At 46.1% G+C, this 22,640-nt stretch overlaps 1 long non-coding RNA gene across 1 annotated transcript; it reads right to left on the bottom strand.

Annotated features, from left to right (window-relative positions):
• Positions 1–2,794: 2,794 nt before the first annotated feature.
• On the bottom strand, positions 2,795–21,257 carry LOC132814126 (uncharacterized). The gene is made up of 4 exons (XR_009644321.1): positions 21,219–21,257; positions 11,959–12,065; positions 5,290–5,396; positions 2,795–2,879 (listed from the first exon to the last, which is right to left on the bottom strand). It is a non-coding gene; the product is annotated as an uncharacterized LOC132814126 (long non-coding RNA).
• Positions 21,258–22,640: the final 1,383 nt, after the last annotated feature.

Below are 22,640 nucleotides of genomic sequence, written 5' to 3'. Positions count from 1 at the left end.
AATTCTCTGTGTGGGTGGTAGTGAGGGTCAGGCTGGGGGCGGTGTGTGGGTGGTCGTGAGGGTCAGGCTGGGGGCGGTGTGTGGCTGGTAGTGAGGGTCAGGTTGGGGGTGGTGTGTGGCTGGTAGTGAGGGTCAGGCTGGGTGCGGTGTGTGGCTGGTAGTGAGGGTCAGGCTGGGTGCGGTGAGTGGGTGGTAGTGAGGGTCAGGCTGGGTGCGGTGTGTGGGTGGTAGTGAGGGTCAGGCTGGGTGCGGTGTGGGGGTGGTAGTGAGGGTCAGGCTGGGGGCGGTGTGTGGGTGGTAGTGAGGGTCAGGTTGGGGGCGGTGTGTGTGGCTGGTAGTGAGGGTCAGGCTGGGTGCGGTGTGTGGGTGGTAGTGAGGGTCAGGTTGGGGGTGGTGTGTGGCTGGTAGTGAGGGTCAGGTTGGGGGTGGTGTGTGGCTGGTAGTGAGGGTCAGGCTGGGGCGGTGAGTGGGTGGTAGTGAGGGTCAGGCTGGGTGCGGTGTGTGGGTGGTAGTGAGGGTCAGGCTGGGGACGGTGTGTGGGTGGTAGTGAGGGTCAGGCTGGGGACGGTGTGTGGGTGGTAGTGAGGGTCAGGCTGGGTGCGGTGTGTGGGTGGTAGTGAGGGTCAGGTTGGGGGTGGTGTGTGGCTGGTAGTGAGGGTCATGCTGGGGCGGTGAGTGGGTGGTAGTGAGGGTCAGGCTGGGTGCGGTGTGTGGGTGGTAGTGAGGGTCAGGCTGGGGGCGGTGTGTGGGTGGTAGTGAGGGTCAGGTTGGGGGCGGTGTGTGGCTGGTAGTGAGGGTCATGCTGGGGCGGTGAGTGGGTGGTAGTGAGGGTCAGGCTGGGTGCGGTGTGTGGGTGGTAGTGAGGGTCAGGTTGGGGGCGGTGTGTGGCTGGTAGTGAGGGTCATGCTGGGGCGGTGAGTGGGTGGTAGTGAGGGTCAGGCTGGGTGCGGTGTGTGGGTGGTAGTGAGGGTCAGGTTGGGGGTGGTGTGTGGCTGGTAGTGAGGGTCATGCTGGGGCGGTGAGTGGGTGGTAGTGAGGGTCAGGCTGGGTGCGGTGTGTGGGTGGTAGTGAGGGTCAGGCTGGGGACGGTGTGTGGGTGGTAGTGAGGGTCAGGCTGGGGACGGTGTGTGGGTGGTAGTGAGGGTCAGGCTGGGTGCGGTGTGTGGGTGGTAGTGAGGGTCAGGTTGGGGGTGGTGTGTGGCTGGTAGTGAGGGTCATGCTGGGGCGGTGAGTGGGTGGTAGTGAGGGTCAGGCTGGGTGCGGTGTGTGGGTGGTAGTGAGGGTCAGGCTGGGGACGGTGTGTGGGTGGTAGTGAGGGTCAGGCTGGGGACGGTGTGTGGGTGGTAGTGAGTGTCAGGCTGGGTGCGGTGTGTGGGTGGTAGCGAGGGTCAGGTTGGGTGCGGTGAGTGGGTGGTAGTGAGGGTCAGGTTGGGTGAGGTGAGTGGGTGGTAGTGAGGGTCAGGCTGGGTGCGGTGTGTGGGTGGTAGTGAGGGTCAGGTTGGGTGCGGTGTGTGGGTGGCAGTGAGGGTCAGGCTGGGGGCGGTGTGTGGGTGGTAGTGAGGGTCAGGCTGGGCACTCCGTGGCAATGAATCCCACAGGCCCACCTCTGTCTGGCTGAAGAAATGTCTCCGCATTTCTGTTCTGAATTGACCCCCTCTAATTCTAAGGGTGTGTCCACGGGTCCTAGTCTCCTCGCCTAACAGAAACAATTTCCTAGTATCCACCCTTTCCAAGCCATGTGGCCTGTCATATCCCTATATTAATTGTCTCGAGGTTTACAGCACAGAAAAAGGCTCTGTGGGCTGTTGAGTCTATTTCAGTAAAGAAAACTATCACCGAACTATCCTAATCCATTTTCCAATACACAGTCATTCGCATCATCTATCATGGCATCGCAAGCATGCGCCTAAATACATCCCAAATATTTTCGGGATTTCTGTGTCTCCCACCCTGACAGACAGTGAGGTTTAGTGCAACTGGTGCTCGATGATGCCATCACCCACAGGAACACAGAGCAGCTGGGTCTGTGCAAACCAGAGATTGTCCCCACATTGGGAAGGATGGCAGGGTCCCTGAGAGGGGGGCACAGGAGATTTACCAGGATGGTTCAAGGAATGGGGGATTTTAGTAGTGTGTTTTGGATTTTTTTTTATACTATTCATTTTTATGATATTGGTGATTTTAATACTTAGAGAATATCCATCTACAATAGATGGACTCTCCTTTCTAACCTCTCCCCTTGCCTGGGCTGTGGTAACCTTCAGGTTAAACCCACCACCAGCCATCTCTCCCTAATGAGAGAGCAGCCCTATGGTCTGGGAGGACAATGCTGCCTTTCCCTTTTACACAGTGATGCCACTGTACCCCGGGGGTGGGCAGAGGGAATGCTGAAGGTGGGGGATGGGGCACCACTCAGGCACAGTGCCTTGTCCTGGAGGATGGTCACTTTCTTTAATATTGTTGGGGGCTGCACTGATGCAGGCAAGTGGGGAATGTTCCAACACAATCCTGATGTGTACCTTATAGAGAGCAAACAGACATTGGGGAATCAGGGGTTTGGGGAAACTGAGGTTGTTCTCCTTGTAGCAGAGGAAATTGTGGCTGCACTGTGACAGAGGGGTTTACAGAAATTATACATTAGAATAATCAACCTTACACTCATCAGCTCATCATAAACTGTTGACAAGACATATATGAAAGACTTGGGGGAGATCTATTGACAGGATGGTTTGATTCAAAGGAGAACTTTTATGCATCAAATAGGAATGAGCTGGAACACAATACTCACAACTAAATGCAAATATCCAGGTCCTGGTGAATTGAGTAATTCTGTCAGAGTTTGGTGCTACAATGACTAAGGTTACCATCTGAATGTCCACCTGTAATACAAGTTTATAAAATCCGTCACTGTCAGATCAGGTTAGAAACTCACACCATCCCCTCCTCCTGGCCCAGGATGACTGGACACATTACCCCTTGTGGAGGTCAGCAGTCAGTTCAGGGGGAAATCTACGTGGGTTTCTGTCAGTTTCCATCTTGGGACTTCACGTGACTGAACAGGGCAGATCTTTGACACATGGGAGAGAATTTTCCAAGTTTTAGTGAGATGTGGAGAGCAGGATTTGCTGCTTCTTCTTTCCTTCCGTTCTGCCGCTGTGCGTCATCAATAACACATGGGGGGGGGGGGGGGGGGTGAATGGCTCATGCAGCTTCAGGGGCAAGTTGTCACCATTCTGACCAAATAGGCAGTAAGCTCCTCCCAGTCATTGCATAGCATATCCCTTAAAAGACAGGAACTCTGCATGCTTCCCACTGCCCAGTGTTCCCAGGAAAAGTTTAGAAGAATGATGGGGAAAATCTCCTAGGAAAGGCATAACAGTAAATATCCAAAAGGATTACAAACAGTTTACACAGAGGGATCCATTGGAGAACTGGGCAACAAGTTGGCAAATGGAGTATCACTTGGGAAAATGTGAAGTTGTTCATTTTGGAGGAGATAATAAAAAGAACAGAGGACTATTTAATTGGTGGAAACTGTCGAAAGCTGCACCACAAAGGGACCAAGAGGTAAATTTGGAGGGAACAAAGCAAGCTAGCACAAAGTTACGCCAGGTCATCAGGAAGGGGAATGGAATATTGCTCCTGATTTCAAGGGATTTGCAGTATAAGAGTGTGAAGTATATACCTGAGAACAACTTTATACAGTGCGAGTGAGACCACATCTGGAGTAATGAGAGAAGTTCTGGTCCCTTTATTTAAGGTAATACATCTCTTCATCGGAGGCATTCAGAGAAGATTGACTGGCATGATCCTTGGTTTGAAGGGATTCTCTTTTAAGAAAAGGCTGAAGAAGTTGGGACTCTTCTCACTCGATTTGGGAAGAATGAGAAGTGAACTCTTTCAAACATATCGGCTTCCTCAGGGGTTTGACAAGGTAAAGACTGACAGGATGTGTCCCAGCATGAGGGAACCTAGAACCAGACTCTGGGTCAGTCGCAGAATCAAGGGTTCTGTTTTAGTTTTGTCAACTTTAATGCAACACCGAGACAGGTAAGGGGTTTCAGTAGCAATGGAGCTGGGGCGAGGGGGAAACAAGCAACATTTTACAGGTTGGAATTCCTGGTGCTTGTGATTGTGTAGATGTCTGATCAGAAGGTCACCTTGGCGTCAGAATAGGAGAGCAATATTGTGAAGAGTGTAGCTCTGTCTCAGTTCCCATTGCAATGTTTCATTGGAGGAAATTGCAGCTAATCGAGTAGTGGGAGCATGGTTACCAGTTTGATAACAGAATAACAGTGGAGCAATGGGGAGGGATGATGGGGAGGTAGAGCTGGACATGGTCAGTGTACATGTGAAACCTAACAGTGCATTTGGACGATGTCACTTCCTGGCAGTATGTAGGTGAGAAACTGGAGGGACCAAGGATAGATCTTTGAGTTACACCGAATACAAGGACTTCAGAAAGGAAAGGGAGAGTGGAGATGGAGAAGGATTTTCCAACAACCTTGAAGTAAAATATTAGTTGGTAGCAGAATGGGTGAGCAGGACATAACCAGAAAAGACAGACAGAACAAGGAACAATATCTGTGAATCGGTGAGGGGGGAGTGATGATGATGATGATGATGAGGAGGAGCCTGACTCTACATTCTATTTCTCCATTCGTGAGATCACCCAACCCCACCCTAGTCTCAGCTCATTTACTGAAATACTTGCTCCATCCCTGTGTTATCTCCAGACTCCATTATCCAAACACACTCCTGGCCAGCCTCCCACATTCAAATTACATATAATATCAAGAATATCTAAAACTCTATTGCCCAAGTGCTCGCTTGTTCTATAAGTTGTTGATCCAACAAAAGGCTCCCGTTTACAAGCAACTTAAAATTCTCACTCGATGTAATTCCTGGCTGTGAACATCCCTGTCTCCCTGCACCACACAACCTGTGAGACCTCAACAACTCATTTTCTGTCAGACTCCCAACGATGTGTTTATTCATTGCTTCACCGGATTGGCTGTTTCTACTGTTGTCAAGGCAACACGGTCTGGAATTCCTATCCTAATCCTTTCATATCTGTTTTTCTCCTTTAAAGGTATCCCCGAAAACCTGCTTATTTGGCAATTCTTTTGATCACCTGACCTAATATACCCATCTGTTGTCTAATGTCAGAAATCATCAATAGTATTTCGTGAAATTATAAAAATGATAAAAATACGAACTGTTGTTGATTTGCACATACATTTTCAACGTTTCTCTGTCGCTGAGTGAATAATCTGTAACATCTCTTACCCAACCACATTGTGGGAGCACCTTCACCACACAAACTGCAGCTGTACAAGGAAGTCAAACATCACCCTCTCCACAGGCAATGGGGCTTTGGCATTAATCACTGGGATCTGTGGAAGGAGAAACACAGTTGATATTTCAGGGAATGAAAATGTTGCAGAATTTGATGGTCAGAAATGGAAGGAAAATGCCCTCTTTTGTTGTAAAAAGGAATGATTCACTGGCAAAGTGATTGTGGAAAATTCAGTCCGTTTAGAGAGCAGCACGTTGTCAGGGGTTGGGCAGCAGAGGAAAATTAACTCACAAAAGGTCTGTGAAAGTAACAGTAAAACACTGAACAACCCAAACACCCTGTTTCCCAACACTTTAACTCCCCTTCCCGCTGCACCAAGGACATGCAGGGCCTGGGCCACCTCCACCGCCAAATCCCAGGCACCTGATGCCTGGAGAAAGAACGCCTCATCTTCTGTGTTCGGGTCCTCCAACCACATGGGATCAATGTGGATTTCACCAGTTTCCTCATTTCCACTCCCTCCACCTTATCCCAGATCCAGCCTTCCAACTCGGCACCACATTCTTGTCCATCTTCCTTCCCACCGATTGGCTGCTGCTTGACCGGCTGTGCTTTTCCAGCATCACACTCTGACATTGAAAACACCCTGACTCTGACACTAAAACCTGCCCTATCTCTCCCTGCCAGGCAAAGCTGTGCATGTGTCCCCCTGCAGCTTGCCCCTCACAAAGTTGGCTGCCACACTCATGTCCCATGAATCACTGCCCCCAATAAAGATGGCGGTTCTCACTCGCACCATTCACCATTTGAAGCATTTTCCCGTTTGCCACAAACACGGTCCTGGGATTTTCAAATTTGTGTTTTCCGATGTGCACTAAGATCTGTGAAACGTCTCAGACCGTTCCATTAAAATTTCCTTCCCTTCCTGGTCAATATGCCTTTCCTTACCCCTGCCCTGCACCTTCACACATTCCCAATGCCTTGGTCACAACACACACTGTGCTGCCAGTGAAGCTGATCACGTGATTGCTTATAGCCACGCCCCTCATTTACTCCGATTGGTTGGAGGACTGACAGGCACTGCCTGGTCTTCCAGTCCCAGCCCCATCTTCTTATAAGAGGTATAAGAGTGAGGGTTCATTCCTGTTTCTCCTGATGTCAGACATTAACAACAACTACCTGCATTTTATGGAGCCTTTCACACAGACAATTCTCCTAAAGTGTTTCACGAATGCTGGAAACATTGATTAAAGAGAAAAACTTTAAGATACATATTTAAGGAGGACAGAGGGGATTAGGAAAGATATTCAAGAGTTTTTTTTAAAGATTAGATTACTTACAGTGTGGAAACAGGCCCTTTGGCCCAACAAGCCCACACCAACCCTCTAAGAGCAACCCACTCATACCCAACCCCCTACATCTAACACTACGGACAATTTAGCATGGCCAATTCACCTAAACTGCACACTTTTGGACTGTGGGAGGAAACCGGAGCACCCGGATGAAACCCACACAGACACGGGGAGAATGTGCAAACTCCACACAGACAGTTACCTGAAGTGGGAATTGAACGCAGGTCTCTGGCGCTGTGATATAATAGTGCTAACCACTGTGCCGCCCATCTGCAGCTCCAATCGTGGAGTGATGTATGTGGGGAACAGCTTACAACGGAGACAGTTAATGGTTAACCATAGCTTAACAACCCCATGTCCTAGCCCCCGACCCCACACACTAGACCTTGTTCTCACAGCCTGTCATTACACACTACCTATGGTTTGCCACGAATAGTCTCCATTAACAGTTCGTCACCCTCCCCCAGACAGATCGTTATCTACTCCTTTATCCAACCGCTCTTCTCGCTCTATCCCTACCTATCCTTTACTCCTTACATCCTCCCCAAACCCTACCTTCTGCATATAACCCAACATTTGTTCTCACAGTAACATCAGCTGTGAGGAAGGGACACCGGATCTGAAACGTTAACTCTGATTTCTCGTCACAGATGCTGCCAGACCTGCTGAGCTTCTCCAGAACCTCCTGGTTGTTGTTTCTGATTTACAGCATCCGCAGTTCTTTTGGTTTTAATTTACCGGGAGTTTGTAATTCAGGTCCAGCAGCCTCTGTCCCAGTCTCTGCTGTCTCTCCCACCCCCACCCAGTGACACTGCACCTGCACAGCTCATGGACAGGTGTCGTCTTGCTGGCCACACCCCTCATTCACTCCCATTGGCTGCAGGACCACACAGACTCACCTCCCATTGGTCTGGAGCTGCCATCAATCAAGCCATCCCCCATTGTGAGGTGAGTGGTGGGCTCCTCGCTCTCTCTGCCTTGGGATGAGCTTCATACTTCACAGTGAATAGGGCAGTATCACAGAGCACAGGGGCTGGGGGGCTATTCAGCCCATTGAGGCTGTACGCTCTCCCTCTGCAGATGCTGCAAATCCGTCCCAACTCCCCTCGCATTTACCCACAGCCTCCCAATCTTTCCATAGAAAGTAAAATTGCAAATCTGTTTGAGAACACCTGCTGAATCTGTGTCCACCCGCTGTTCAGACTGTTCCAGATGCTCAGAAGGTACTCAGTAAAATATAGGTCACATATTCACATTACTTTCCATTTAACAAAGTAGTTACTAACATTGTGACATTGTTAACAATTCCCCTCTCTCTGCAAATTAAAATATCCCAGAAAAAAATTTGCACCTGGTCGCAATCACTGCTTAACCTTCTCAGATCCAAGGAGAATTATCTGTGCTGAGATGTACAGCTCAGAAACAATGGACCAATTCGCCCATGCCAACTAGCAATCCTAAATTAATGGAGTCCCACTTGCCAGCTATTGGTCTGAATTCCTCAAAACCCTTCCTAATCACGTACCCAATCGGATGCCTTTTAAATGTTGTAATTGTATCAGTCTCCACTACTTCATCTGGCAGCTCATTCCATCCACATACCACACTCAGCTTGAAAACGTTGCCCTTTTGATCCCTTTTAAATCTTTGCCCTCTCAACTTAAACCCACATGGTCTTGTTTTGGACTCACCTAACCTGGGGGAAGAAAAGACCCCAGCTGTTCACCATATCCACGCCCCTCGTGATTTTATAAATCTCCCAAACGTCACCTCTCAGTCTTTGATTCTCAAGGAAAATTAACCCCAGCCTATTTAGCCTCTCCATGTAGCCCAAATCCTCCAATTGTAGCAAATCTCTGTAAATCTTGTCTGAACCATTTCAAGTTTCTCAACATCCTTCTCAGAACAGGAACATTGGAACTGAAAACGGAATTCCAGAAATGGCTTTATCATAGAACAAAGAACATAGAAAAATACAGCGCAGTACAGGCCCTTTGACCCTCGATGTTGCGCTGACCCAAGACCACCTAACCTACACGAGCCCACTATCCTCCATTTGCCTATCCAATGCCTGTTTAAATGCCCATAAAAAGGGAGAGTCCACCACTGCTACTGGCAGGGTATTCCATGAACTCACGACTCGCTGAGTAAAGAATCTACCCCTAACATCTGTCCTATACCTACCTCTCCTTAATTTAAAGCTATGCCCCCTCGTAATAGCTGACTCCATACATGGAAAAAGGTTCTCATTGTCAAATGTCCTATCCAGCCACAATATAACGTCCCAGCTTCTGTATTCAATGCGTTGACCAATAAATATAAGCAAACCAAACACCACCTTCACCAACTACCGACCTGCGACTCTACATTCAAGGAACAATGTACCTCTTTTTTCAGCAACACTCCCCAGGAACTTACCATTAAATACATTAAGCCCTGTCCTGATTTGCCTTACCAAAATGCAGCAGCTCACATTTGTCTAAATTGAACTCCATCTGCCATTCCTCACTCGAATGGCCCATCTGATCAAGATCCTGTTGTATTCTAAACTAACCTCCTTCACTGTCCACTACACCTACAATTTTGTATTTTCTGTAAACCTACCTCATATATTCTCAAAGTCATTTATTTAAGGACCCAATATCCATTCCTGCAGCACACTGCTTTTCAGAGACTTCCAGTCCACAAAGCAACCCTTCATCACCACCCACTGTCTCCTACCTTCAAGCCTGTTTTGTATCCAAATAGACAGTTCTCCCTGCATTCCATGTTATCTAACCTTGCTAACCAGTCTGCTTTGTGGAACCTTGTTCAAAGCCCATATAGACAATGTCCACTGTCTGTCTTCATCAATCTTTCTAGCACTTCTTCAAAAAAAAAATACTCAATCAGGTTAGAGCGACAATTTCCCACGCACAAAGCCATGCTGACTCTCTAATCATTCCTTGTCTTTCCAAATACATGTAAATCCTGTCCCTCAGAATCCCTTCCAACAACTTGCCTGCCACTGACTTCAGGCTCACTGTTCTCGTGTTCCTTGGCCTTTTGTTACCACCTTTATTTTTAAAAAAAGAATGGCACCCGTCTTCCAGCACCTCACCTGTCACGAACGATAATACCAATATGTCAGGGAGGGGCCCAGCAATCACTTCCCGAGCTTCCCACAAATTTCTGGAACACACCTGATCAGGTCCCAAGGCTTTATCCACCTTGATGGAATTTCAGACATCCTGAAACTCCTCCTCTGTAACAGACACTTTTCAAGTTATCACTATTCATTTCTTCAAACTCTCTAGCTTTCACATCCTTCTCCAGTGAAAAAAAAGACATGGAATATTAGAGGTGCGAGGTAGGAGCGAAGGACTTCTGGGAAGGTGAGTCTAACTCAGTAGTTGAGAGAGTAGCTCAGACTGAGCTGTCTCAGTCCTCAAGGACAGAACTGTTCAAATGGGGTTTGCAGCAGCTGGTGAGGGAACCAGCAGGAGGGAAAAAGATCCTACATCTTATCATTATGAATCTACCAGCTGCAAATGCATCTGTCCATTGCAGTATCGGTAAGAGCGACCATCCCACAGTCCTTTTGGAGACAAAGACTCACCTTAAAGCTGAGAAAAACCTCTGTTGTGTTGAGTGGTACTATCACCGTGTTAAATGGGACAGATGTAGGAATTCAAAATGGATATCTCTGAGGCACTGTGGGATAACAACAGCAACAGAACTGTACTCCAGCACAATCTGTAATCTCATGGGTTTGTACATCCCGCACTCACCCATCACAATGGGCAGGAAAGGAGGGCATGCCATGAGCAACACCAGGCATACCTAAAAATGAAGTGCCAACCTGGTGAAGCTACCAAACAGGACTATCTGCATATCAAACAGCATCAGCAGCAAGCAACAGAGCTAAGTGATCCCACAACCAATGGATCAGATTAGAGTTCTGCAGTTCTGCCACAACCAGTTGTGAACGGTGATGGACAATAAAACAACTCACTGGAAGAAGCATCACAGATATCCCCACCCTTACTGATGGAGGGCCCTCACACATCCATGCACCAGATAAGACAACAGCATTTGCAGCCAGAAGTGCAAAGTGGGATGATCCATCTCAGCCTTCTCCAGTGGTTTCTAACATCACAGATGTGAGTTTTCAGCCAGTTCTATTCAGTTTGAATAACATCAAGAAATGGTTAAGTAGTACAAAGGCTATGAGCCCTGCCAATATTCTGGCAATAATACAGATGGCTTGTGTTCCAGAACTTGCCATCCACCAAGCCACATACCGCTCCAGCACTGGCATCTACCCGACAATGTGGAACATTGTCCAGGGATGTTCAACACAAAAACACAGGGCAATCCAACCCAGGAAATTTCCCTCTGTCAGTCCACACTCGATCAGCAGTAAAGTGATGGAAGATGTTATCAACAGGGCTACCAAGCAGCAGCTGCTCAGCAACAGCCATTTTAGGCTCCCCCAGGGCCACTCAGCTCCCGATTGTGTTAACACCCTGATTCACAACCTGACAACCAGCTGAATCCCAGAGGTGAGGTGAGGGGGACAGCCCAGTCCCACTCCAACACCACTATTTCTAGCTGATTCTATCCTCATCTCAGCTCATATATTCTCAGACTTCATTATCCAAACACACTCCTGGCCAGCTTCCCACATTCAACATCCCAATAATCTCAAGAAAAACTAAATCTCTGCTACCCAAGTACTCCCTCGTACCAAAACTTGTTGATCCATCAAAAGGCTGCTATTCATAATCAACAACATAGAGCTACAGCGATGTACAGCATGGAAACAGACCCTTCAATCCAACCCGTCCATGCCGAACAGATATCCCAACCCAATCTAGTCTCACCTGCCAGCATCCGGCCCACATCCCTCCATTTAAAATTCTCACCCTTGATGTAATTCCTGGGTGTGATCATCCCTAGCTCGCTGCATCACACACCCTTTGAGACCTCGACAACCCATTCTGTTCGAGACTCCCAATGATCTGGTAATTCATTACTTCACCTGGGTGGCTGCTTTTACAGTTGCCAAAGCAACAAGGTCTGAAATTCGCAGCCAAAGCCTCAGGTCTGCTTTCCTCCTTGAAGACATTCCTCAAAACCTGCTTATTTGGCAATGCTTTTGGTCAGCTGACCTAATATCACCATCTCTGGCCTGATGTCTCAAATTCTCAATAATACTTTTGTGAAACTATAAGCATGATAATAAAAATGCAAAGTGTTGTTGATTTGGACATTATCTTCAGATCTTTACTGTTGCTGTAATGAATACTCTGTAATGTCTCTTACCCAACCACATTGTGGGAGCACCTTCACCACACAAACTGCAGCTGTTTAAGAAAGTCAAACATCACCCTCTCCACTGGCAACAGGGATTTGGCATTAATCACTGGGATCTGTGGAAGGAGAAACACAGTTGATGTTTCAGGGAGTGCAAAACGGATTACAGGGATGAAAATGGTGCAGAATTTGATCGTCAGAAATGGAAGGAAAATACACATGTTTATTGGAAAAAAGAATTCTTGACTGTCAAAGATTTTCTAGAACAGTATTAATAAGCAGCACATGGTCAGGGGCTCGGCGGCAGTGAAAAATTAACATACAAAAATGTCTGTAAAAAGTAATAGTAAAATACTAAACAGACCAAAAATACACCCATTGTTCGAGACTGAGGAAGCTAGATATTGACAAAGCGGTCATGAGGGAGCCCAGAGATGGAGCAGAACAGTATAAGCTGTTATGATCCCACAGTCAGAGAGATGTATAGAACCGACACAGACCCTTCGGTCTAACTCACCCATGCCAACCAGGTATCCGAACCTAATCTATTCCCATTTGCCAGCACTTGGCCCATATCCCTGTAAATGCTTCCTAATCATAGCATGTGTCTATTTAGATGCCTTTAACATGTTTTAATTGTACTAGCCTCCACCACTTCCTCTGGGAGCTCATTCCACCCAAGAAAGAGTTGTCCTTTAGGCCCCTTTGAAATTTTATCCGTTCACCATAAAGCAATGCCCTCTACTTCTGGACACCACCACTCCAGGGAAAAGACTTTGTTCATTTAGTCTATTCATGTCCCCCATGATTGTATAAACCTCCATAACATCACCGCTCAGCCTATGGCACTCCAGGGAAAACAGCCCCAGCCTCCAACCTCAAATCCTCCAACCCTAACAGCATTCTTTTTTGAAACATTTCAAGTTTCACAGCACCCTTCTGATCGGAGGCAGGTCAGAACTGCACATAATATTCTAACAAACGTCCTGTACAGCAACATGACCTACCACATCCTATACTCAACGCTCGAACCAATAAAAGAATATAAACTGAACATCTTCATCATCCTATCTGCCTGTAACTTGACTTGCAAGGACTATGGTCTCTTTGTTCCGCAAACGTCTCCAGGGCCTTGCCATTCAGTGTATAAGTCCTGCGCTGATTTGCTTTTCCAAAATGCAGCATCTCACATTTATCTAAATTAAACCCCATCTGATCAATATCTCATTGTAATCTAAGGCAACGTTATCTACATTATCCACAATACCTCCAATTTTGTATGACCTGCAAACTCATTTACAATACCAAACCATTTAAACGAATGACGAAACAAATTCAGAAATAAACATCCATTTCTCTGAGTTTGAATGTGCTCTGTGTAAATCCTGCCCAATGACTCTGTACCAGAGAAAGGCTGCACATGCGTCTGGCTGCACCTTGCCCCCTACAAAGATGATGGCTCCGCACGTGTCCAGTGAATTCTTGCTCCGAATAAAGATGGTGACGCGTACTCATGCCTGCAGCCACACTGAGGCAATTCCCCGTTTACTGAAAACACGAGACTGGGACGTTCAAATGTGTGTTTTCCGATGTGCACATTTTGTTTGTAAAACCTCTCCGCTCACACAGAACCTCTCTCACCTCCTGCGGTTCCACAGACAGCCTTGATGTTTGCGGGTACCTATTCTCTGCCTGGTTACTCATTTGTCCTTAGTGTGTTTGTACAATCACTTTAGATTCTCCTTAAACCTATTTCCTAAAGCTATCTCATGTCCCCTTTTTGCCCTCCTGGTTTACCTCGAGTATACTCCTACTGCCCCTATACTCCTCTAGGGATTCTCACAAACACAGCTCTCTGTACCTCCCATATGCCTCCTTCATTTTCTTGACCAGGCCCTCAATTTCTTTCAACAGGCAGCATTCTCTCCACTTCCCAGCCTTGGCCTTAACAGGAACATACTGTTTATATACTCTCATTGTCGCAGGCCTATGGAGGCAATGGCAGATGAGAACAGAGAAGCAATCATTCTCAGTAAAAAAGTAATGTTGGGAAAGATAACAGCCTCAAGGTAGCTGGGTCTCCTGGCCCTGATGGATTGCATCCCAGCGACTAAAGAAGATGGCGGGCGGGGGGGGGGGGGGGAAAACAACAAATAGACTCGTGATAATTCACTAACATTTGTTGGATTCTGGGGTGGTTTTGACAGACTGGAAGCTGCAAATGTGGTGCCACTAGTTTTCAAAAAGGACCCGTTCGCTTCACTTCTGTAGTGGAGAAAATGCTTGATCTCTCAAGGAAGTAGTGGTGAGATATTTAGGTAGAAATTATCTCATTTAACAGACACAGCATGGATTCATGAAAGGCAGGTCATGTCTAACGCATTTACGGGGGCTATTTGAGGATACGAGAGCGTTGGACAAGGGGGAAATCGGTGAAAGTGGTGTACCTGGATTTCCAGAAGGTATTCGATACGTTGCCATACAAAGGGCTGCTGTATAAGGTAAAGTTGCACAGCATTATGGGTAATTATCATTGATACAGGATCGGTTCACCAACAAAAAATAAAGAATAGGGATAAATGGGTTTTTGCAATTTACACAGATGTTTTGGAGTTGAGGACCAAGTGTACGGTGTCAGAGTTCACATTTGATACAAAGATGAGTAAAGCAATGTCTGCAGAGGCCACTGTCAGTCTGCACAGGGATACAGAGAGGTTACGTGAGTGGGTAAGGATCTGGCAGATGGAGGACAATGTTGGGATATGTGAGGTCATCCATTTGGGTCGGACTAACAGCAAACTGGATGATGAAATGGTGAAAACATGCAGCAGGCTGCTGTGCAGAGGGAGCTGGGTGTCCTTGTGCATGAATCACAGGAAGCTGGGTTACAGGTACAGCAGGTAATTAAGGCAGTGAAGGGAATATTGTCCTTCATTGCTAGAGGGATGGTTATGCTGCAGCTGTACAGGGTGTTGGGGAGGCCACACCTGGAGTACTGTGTACAGGTTTGTCCCCTTACATTAGCAAGGATGTACTGGCACTGGAGGGAGTGCAGAGGAGGGTCACTAGTGAGAGTTGGGAGTTGAGGGTTGGTGTATGTGGAGAGATTGAGAAAGCTGGTTCTATAGTCACTGTAATTTAGAAGAATGGGAGGTTGGAGAGGAAACAAATAAAATTATGAAGGGAGTAGATACGACAGAAGCAGGGAGGCTATTTCCCCTGGGAGCGGGTCCAACTACAGAGCATAACTCAAAATAAGGAGGAGCAGATTTAGGACTGAGTTCAGGAGGAGCTTCTTCAGCTAAAGGGTTATGAATCTGTGGAATTCCCTGCCGAGTGCAGGATTTGATGTTACCAACTTGAATGACTTTAAGGCAAAATGTAGGTTTGTGAACAGGAAAGGAATTAAGGGTTATGGTGGGAGAGCAGGAAAGTGGAGCTGAGGCCATGAAAAGATCAGCCCTCATCTTATTGAATGGCTGAGCAGGCTGGAGGGGCCAGATGAAAGTTCTTGCCTTGTGCCATCAAAATTGGCCTTTGCCCAATTCAGAACCTTAACTTGTAGATCTGGTCTATTATTTTCTGTAACTATTTTAAAACTAGTAGAATAATCAGAGAATCCCAAGTGTGGAAGCAGGTCATTCAGCCCATCACATGGATACTGACCTGGAGAGCCTCCTAACCTCCCCCTGTAACATTGCATTTCCCAGGGCCAGCCAACCTGCACATCCCTGAACATTATGGGCAATTCAGCCTGGACATTCCACCTAACCTGCACCTTTTTGGACTACGGGAGGAAACCGGAGCACCCGGACAAAATCCATGCAGAAAACCCCAATAAGGTGGTCATCCCTTTCTTATTTCCCAGTTCCAGCTAATAACTTCACTGGGCATACTCCAGGAATATCTTCCCTAAGCAAAAACATAATGCTATCCAGAATCAAAAATGCCACTCCTCCCCCTCTCCTGTCCCCCTTTCTATTCTTCCAATAGTATCTATACCCTGGAACATTAAGCTGCCAGTCCTATCCATCCCTGAGTGATGCATCTGTAATTGCTATAATATCCCAGTACCATGTCCAAAACCATACCCTGAGCCCATCTGCCTTCCCTGTCAGGCCTCTTCTATTGAGGTAAATGCAGTGCAACTGCTCAGTCCGACTTCATTCTGTGCCTTGCCCTTGCCTGCCTTGACTATTTGACTTCTGAACTGTACCAGTCTCAGACATACTCTTTCCTCACTATCTTCTTGGGTTTACACCCAGTCCCTCACTGGTTTAATGCCTCCCGAGTATCACCAGCAAGTCTCCCTGCCTAGATATTAGACACCTTCCAATTCAGGTACAATCCATCCTTCTTATGCAGGTCAACTCTACTCCAGAGGAGATCATAACGATCCAAAAAACGTGAATCCTTTTCCCCTGCACCAGCTCCTTAGCCACTCATCCAGCACCACCTCCTCCTCTATAATATGGACATTTTTCAAGATGTCACCATTTATTTCCCCACATTCTGTATCTCCCGTGTACTTCTTCATAGTAAACACTGATGCAAAATACTTGTTTCCCTATCTCACCCATCGCCTGCAGCTCCACACAACAGCTGCCTTGCGGATCTTTGCGGGTCTCTATTTTCTCCCTAGTTAGCCTTTTGTTCTTCATATATTTATAAAAGCCCTTTGGATTATCCTTAACCCTATTCGCCAAAGCTATCTCACGTCCCTTTTTTGCCTGCTGATTTCCCTCTGAATTATACTCCTATTGCCTTTATACTCAAAAGGACTTTTTGGATTGGAATAAATGCAAAATATAGCATCCTGACAAAACAAACGAGGGCAGGACTTACACTCAATAAAAGTAGGGCCTTGAGTAGTGATGTGGGAACAAAGAGACCGAGGGCTTCACGTCTTTGAAGTTTGTGTTACATGTAGACAGGGTGGTTAATAAGGTGTTTAGAACACTGACCTTCATTGTTCAGACCTTGGAGTACAGGAGTTGGGATGTTATGTTGAGGATGTACAGGACATTGGATGGCCCCTTCTGGAATACTCTGTCCAGATCTGGTTGTGGTGTTATAGGAAGGATATTATTAAATTGGAGCAGGTTCAGAAGAGATTGACCAGCATGTTGCCATGAATGGAGGGATTGTGTTCTAAGGAGAGGCTGGATAGGCTGGGAATTTTTTCAATGGAGTGCAGAAGGTTGAGGGGTGACCTTATGAGAGTTTTTTAAAATCGGAAAGAGTGTAGATAATGTGAATGGCCAGGGGAGAGGGGGATTCAAAACTCGGGTGCATTCATTTTGCGAAGAGATGAGAAAGGTTTGAGAAAAGACATTAAGGTTTCAAAAAAAAATGTGTGGAATGAACTTCCAGAGGAAGTGGTAGCTGTGAATACAATTACAATATTTAAAAGACATTCAGATAAGTTTGAGAGAAGATTTGTAGCTCGGCTGCTTGTTGTTGTGGTTCTGTTCGCCGAGCTGGGAGTTTTTGTTGCAAACGTTTCGTCCCCTTTCTAGGTGACATCCCAAGCACTGAAGGTGTCACCTAGAAAGGGGACGAAACGTTTGCAACAAAAACTCCCAGCTCGGCGAACAGAACCACAACAACTTTCAGGTAAGTACATAAATAGGAAATATTTAGATGGATGTGGACCAAGCGGAGGCCGGTACAATTAGTTCAGTTTGGAATTATGGTCGGCATGGACTAGTTGGACCACAGAGCCTGTTTCCTTGCTATATAACATTATGACTCCAATTCTCACTAACTCTAAATTCCTCCATCCTCAACTCTCCCTATCACGGTCACCTCATCCAGCCTCACAACTCTTCCTTATTTATATAATTCCTCTCCAGCCACAGAACACTCCCTATCTCATGTCTCCAGTTTCTCAAATCTCTGCGATATGTGCCTTTCTTTAGATCCAGCCTTGAGAATGCCCTCATTCACTCCGACTGGTTGGACGAATTGGTCCTCCAGTACTGCCCTCTGGCCCTGTTGGCCTGCGCTGACATCGATCATCCGGGGCCGATTGTGAGGTGAGTGGTGGGATCCTCCCTCTCTCTGCCCTGGGATGAGCTTCAACATTCACAGACAATGGAGCAGTATCACAAAGCACAGGGGCTGGGGGCTATTCAGCCCATTTGGGATGTATCCTCTCCCTCTGGAGATGCTGCAAATCGGTCCCAAGTCCCTTCCCATTTGCCCATAGCCTCCCAAATCTTCCCTTAAAATGTAAAATTCCAAATCTGTTTATGAATAACTGCTGAGTCTGTGTCCAGCTGCCATTCAGACTGTTCCAGATGCTCAGAACATACTGAATAAAATAATGTTCACATATTCACATATTATTTGCTAATTACCTGAAAATAGTTACTAAAATTGTGACATTGTGAACGATTCCCCTCTCTCTGCAAATGAAAATATCCTAGAAACAAATTTGTACTGGGTCAAAATCACTGCTTAACCTTCTCATCTCCAAGAACAATTATCTGTGCTCCTGCTAGCTTTCCACAAAAGAGGAACACATCTAATTTTCATTTATTAGTGTCAGAGATGTACAGCACAGAAACAGATCTTTGGTCCAATTTGTCCATGCCAACCAGGAATCCTCAACAAATGGAGCCCCATTTGCCAGCAATTGGTCCGTAGCATTCAAAACTCTTCCTCTTCATGTACCCAATCGGATGCCTTTCAAATGTTGTAATTGTATCAGCCTCCACTACATCATCTGGCAGCTCATTCCACACACACACCACACACAGCTTGAAAACTTTGCCCCTTAGATCCGTTTTAAATCTTTGCCCTCTCATTTTAAGCCCATGCGATTTTGTTTTGAACCCACCTAACTGGGGGAAAAGACCCTGGCTGTTCACCTTATCCATGCCCCTCATGATTTTATAAATCTCCATGAAGTCACCTCTCAGCCTTTGACTCTCCAGGGAAATTAACCCTGGCCTATTCAGCCTCTCCCTGTAGCCCAAATCCTCCAACCCAGCAAAGTCTTTGGAAATCTTGTCTGAACTCTCAAGATTCACAATATCAGAATAGGGAATTTCGAACTTAAAACAGAATTCCTGAAATGGCTTAATCAATGTCCTGCCCAGCCACTATTTGACGCCCCAGCTTCTGTACTCAATGCATTGACCAATAAATATAAGGATACCAAACACTACCTTCACTACCCTGCCTACCTGCGACTCTACTTTCAAGGAACAATGAACCTGCACTCCATGGTCTCTCTGTTCAGCAACATTCCCAAGGACTTTACCATTAAGTGTGTAAGTCCTGCCCTCATTTGCCTTTCCAAAATCCAACAGCTTACATTTGTCTAAATTGAACCCAGTTTGCCATTCCTCACCCCAATGGCCCATCTGGTCAAGATCCTGTTGAATTCTGAACTAACCTTCTTCATTGTCCACTACACCTCCAATTTTGGTGTCTTCTGTAAACCTACTGATCGTATCTCATATATTCACATCCAAGTCAATTATTTAAGTACCCAATATCCACTCCTGCAGCACACTGCTGCTCACAGGCCTCCAGTCCACAAAGCAAACCTCTTTCAACACCTTCTGCCTCCTACCTTCAAGCCAGTTTTGCATCCAAATGGATAGTGCTCCCAACACTTCACGTTATCTAACCTTACGAACCAGTCTGCTTTGTGGAACATCATTCAGTGTCCATATAGACAACGTCCACAGTCTGCCTTCATCAATCATCTTTGTCACATCTTCAATCAAACTCAATCAAGTTTGAGAGAGAGAGAGAGAGAGAGAAAATTTCCCACACACAAAGCCATGTTAACTATCCCGAATCATTCCTCATCTTTCCAACTACATGTAAATCCTATCCCTCAGAATTCTTTCCAACAACTTTCCTGCCACTGACTTCAGGCTCACTGTTCTCTTGTTCCCTGGCCTTTCCTAACCATCCAGTACTACCTCCTCTGTAATATGGCCAGGCAGCAGTGGACAATTCATTTACAGAAAGGTCTGTGAACATAATAGTAAAATACTAAACAGAGCAAAAATACACTCAGAGACTGAGGAAGCTAGATAGTGAACAAGTAGACATCAAGGAGCTCAGAGGCGAATCAGAGCAGTGCTCACTTTTATGATCCCACAGTCAGAGACGTCTAGCACAGAAACAGACTCTTCAGTCCAACCAGTCTATGCCAACTAGATATTCTAACCTAATCTATTCCTATTTGCCAGCACTTGGCCAACACCCCTCTGAACCCTTCCTATTCCAATGTCTTTGAAATGTTACAATTTTTGTTGCTCTTTCAGCTCCTGTCACCTCTCACCCTAAACCTATATCCTCTAGTTCTGGGCTCCACCACCCTAGGGTAAACACCTTGTCTATTCAGGCTGTCCATGCCCCTCACTATTATATAAACCTCTTCAACATCACCTCAGCCTATGACACTCCAGGGAAAATGGCCCTAGCCTATTATGCCTCTCCCTGCAACTCAAATCCTCCAACCCTGGGAACACCCTTGAAAATCAATTCTCAAACCTTTCAAGTTTCAGTTCCTCCTTCTAACAAGAGGGAGACCAGAATTGCAGAAACTATTCCAAAAGTGACCTAACCAATGTCCTGTCCAGCTCCTTTACTCAACGCTCTGACCAATAAAGGGAAGCATACCAAACGCCTTCTTCACTGTCCTATCGACCTGTGACTCTACTTTCAAGGAACTGTGAACCTGCATTCCAAGGCCTCTTTGTTCAACAAGACTCTCCAAGACCTTACAATTCAGTGTGTCAGTCCTGCTCTGATTTGCTTTTCTAAAATGCAGCACCTCACATTTATCTAAATTAAACCCATCTGATCAATATCCCATTGTATTCTGAAATAATCTTTATCACTGACCACAACACCAACAATTTTGGTATCACCTGCAAACTTACTAACTGTACCGTCTCTATTCACACCCAAATCATTTAAATGAATGACAAAACAAATCCAGAGAAAATGCTCTGTGCTCTGTGTAAATCCTGCTCCATGACTCTCCCACACACTCCCCTCTGAACTTTGCCCCCTACAAAGATGGCGGCTGCACGAGTCCAGTGAATCGTTGCCCCGAATAAAGATGGCGGCATTTACTCGAGTCAATCGCGAGATGAGGCATTTTCCTGTTTACTGCAAAAACGAGACTGTAAGTTTCAAATTTGTATTTTCCGATGTGCACCAAACGTTTGCAAAACCTCTCAGCCCAGACCAACACCATTTCCCTCCCGCTTCCTGCTGTTTATTTCTTTCCTTACCGACAGCTCTCCGCCCGCACAGCCGCGCTGTCCGCGAGGATGATCACGTGGTATAATCAGGTCCCGCCTCTCATTCACTCTGATTGGTCGGAGGGCCAACTGCCCCGCCTGGTCCTCCAGACCAGCCCCTGTCCTTCCATTGGTCCGCCGCTGACATCAATCATCCGGGGACCATTGTTGGCTGGAGCATGCGCACTGCTTCCTGGCTTTTGGTGCTGTACATAAGTTACAAGAGTGAGGGACAAAGTTAAAAACACACAACCACCTGATGCAGCAGCAGCAGCGCTAGTGCTTCCAAATAAACCTGTTGGACTATAACCTGGTGTTCTGGGAATTTTAATTTTGTCCATCCTAATCCAACACCAGCATCTCCAAGTCACGAGTGAGGGAGGAATGTATAACATAAGAACAAGGAACAGGAGAAGGCCATCCTGCCCTTTGCGCTTGCTCTGCCATTCAATAAGGTCATGGCTGAACATTTCATGGATGCAGGACCATTTATCCAAGTTCTCACAGTATTCCTTAATTCATTAATTATTTTTTTTTAAAAAGCTATCTTAGCTTTAAAAACGTTTACTGAACTAGCAACAACTACTTCCCTACGCAATGAATTCCATTGAGGTTAAGAAGTTCCTTCTCAATTCAGTCCTAAATTTGCTGCCTCTAATCTTGTCCTAGGGTCACCTGCCAATGGAAACATCCTCTCTACTTCTATTTTATCCATTTCATTCATTATTTTATATGTTTCCATTCTTCTGAATTCCAATGAGTATAATCCCAATCTACTCAGTCTCTGTTAAACCAACCCTCTCAACTCTGAAACCAACCTAGTTAACCTCCTCTACACCCCCTCTAGTAACAGTACATCCTTTCTTCACGAAGGAGATAAAAACTACATGGAGTACTCCAGGTGTGACCTCACCAGCACCCAATACAGTTGGAACATAACCTCTGCTTTTGAGCAAAATCCCTTCAGCAACGAAGGACAAAATTGCATTTGCCTTCTGAATTGGTTTTTGTACCTGGTGACCAATCGTCATGCAGTAGGATACACCGGTGCCTCTGCATAGCAAATAATGCAACTTTTTAAAATTCAAGTAATAATCTCTTTTTTATTGTTATTCCAGCCAAACAGTATGATTTTACATTTATGAATATTATATTCCATATGACCGTCCATTGCCCACTCACTGAATGTATCTATGTTCCTCTGCAAAGTATCACAGTCCTCCACACACTTTGTCCTGCTACTAATCTTAGTCTCATATGCAAACTTTGACACCCTACATGTGGTCCCCAACTCCAAATCATCTGTATCAATTCTAAATAATCACAGTCCCAACACTGATCCCTGAGGCACACTACTAGTCACTGATTGCCAACCAGAAAAATATGCATTTAACCCCACACTTTGCTTCCTGT

The sequence above is a fragment of the Hemiscyllium ocellatum genome, unplaced genomic scaffold, assembly GCF_020745735.1.
Source record: "Hemiscyllium ocellatum isolate sHemOce1 unplaced genomic scaffold, sHemOce1.pat.X.cur. scaffold_690_pat_ctg1, whole genome shotgun sequence".
In the NCBI taxonomy this organism is placed as follows: domain Eukaryota; kingdom Metazoa; phylum Chordata; class Chondrichthyes; order Orectolobiformes; family Hemiscylliidae; genus Hemiscyllium; species Hemiscyllium ocellatum.
Note: the sequence above shows the minus strand (reverse complement) of the source record. Positions and strands in the feature narration are given on the sequence as shown.